This window comes from Camelina sativa, chromosome 15, assembly GCF_000633955.1.
Source record: "Camelina sativa cultivar DH55 chromosome 15, Cs, whole genome shotgun sequence".
Classification (NCBI taxonomy): Eukaryota; Viridiplantae; Streptophyta; class Magnoliopsida; order Brassicales; family Brassicaceae; genus Camelina; species Camelina sativa.
Genome location: NC_025699.1, coordinates 14891079 through 14892640, shown reverse-complemented (window position 1 = coordinate 14892640; position 1562 = coordinate 14891079). Strand labels below are relative to the sequence as shown.

The window sequence follows — 1562 nt, the reverse complement described above, 5'->3', positions numbered from 1 at the left end:
CCTACTAGTGGATTTGGATATCCGCAGTAATGGGTTAGGATCGATGCCCTGCAGAGTTAGTATCGATGCCCTGCAGGGTCAGCTTGGAGTCCGTTTGGGCGGCTAGCAGTAAGGCTAGTGGGGTCCACGGGACGGGTTGTCATAGAAATATATATCATTATTATTATTTTGTTTTTTTGCCAATAAAATAAATAAAGATATATTGCAGATGACATTATTAATTTAATTTATTTGTGGTATGAAATATATCTTTATTTATTTTCTAATAATTTAAAAATAATTGTTTAATTTGTGTCTCTATAATTAATTTGATTACAAAGTTTGGTATAGTGATTGAATATTAGTTCAGTTTCATATCATGTAAAATCTTACAATATTTACTCATAATAAATTTAAGAAAACTAACCTTTCAAACTTATTTTCATTACAAGACTCTCTATGTTACATTCTCACTTTGTAAATTATTTGCCTAATCTTTTCTTCTTCTTCTAAATTATTTCTGTTGTGATTGATGTGATAAAAAAACATTCCAGCTTGGCCAGGCCGCCATTTGCTGGAAGAAGGAGAGGATTTGAGATACTATGTTTTTAAGACAGTTCCGAGAAGCCTTTATGCAAAACATGATAAAGTCTAAAACCAACGAAGAAACCCAACTATTAAGAAATGAGACCTACACTACAATCAAACACTGCCTTTCTGCAATTAGTTTTTTGGTCGACTGTAGTAAACTCCGTATAGGATCAACTGGACCAATCCAAGTGCGCAGCCTATTCCATTTGGTATCTGCAAAAAGAAAGATATCATTACAGCAAAAAATCAATTGTGTAGAAACAGATAAAAAATTTATTAATCATAATTTTTGGAAAACAAGAACTTCACCGCCATGTACGGGTCGAACGGAAGAAATCCGTAAGCCATCCAAGCGGAAGCATTAAGTAAACCAGCTAGAGACAGACAAAACGGCATGAATTCCACACTTTTAGTTTCTATCACCATTTTCTTCAAAACTAAAAAAAAATTTGATATTAATTCAAATTAAAACAGCATAAAATAATTTGGTCAGAGGTGAATTCAAAACTCGCTTACCATGATAGATAGAGGAGACACATACATTAATGTGTTAAAAATGCAGGAGACTATTCCAACGCTCAATGTCCTCTCAGACGTTGAGTGTTGGAGAGTCAGTGCCGTTGTAGCAAGGACAGCTACAAAAGCGAGTTCAACAGCTAAAATAGCGGTTATAACCAGTTTTTTATTTGCAGCCACAAAACATAAAAAATATAACTAGGAAAGCAATATTTTTGACGATCCCTATACCACTGAGCAAAGCGAGTAATGCGCTATCAGGGTGCACCATAGGAAGAGCATAAAGCATACGAACCAAATAATTCATCAGGGCTGCCAAGTATGGCATTGGGGAGTATTCTTCCACGGATTTCTTTTTCACTATCCCAACAAATGTCGGCCTGAAGGAAATCAGATCGTTGTAATATGAAAAATGTTACAACTATCCTAATTTTTTATGTAAATTATTAACAACGAAACAAAAGACGTAAGTTTGG

At 34.4% G+C, this 1562-nt stretch overlaps 1 pseudogene; it reads right to left on the bottom strand.

The window, feature by feature from the left end:
* Positions 671-1562, bottom strand: part of LOC104748468 — a 3783-nt pseudogene continuing 2891 nt past the window's right edge.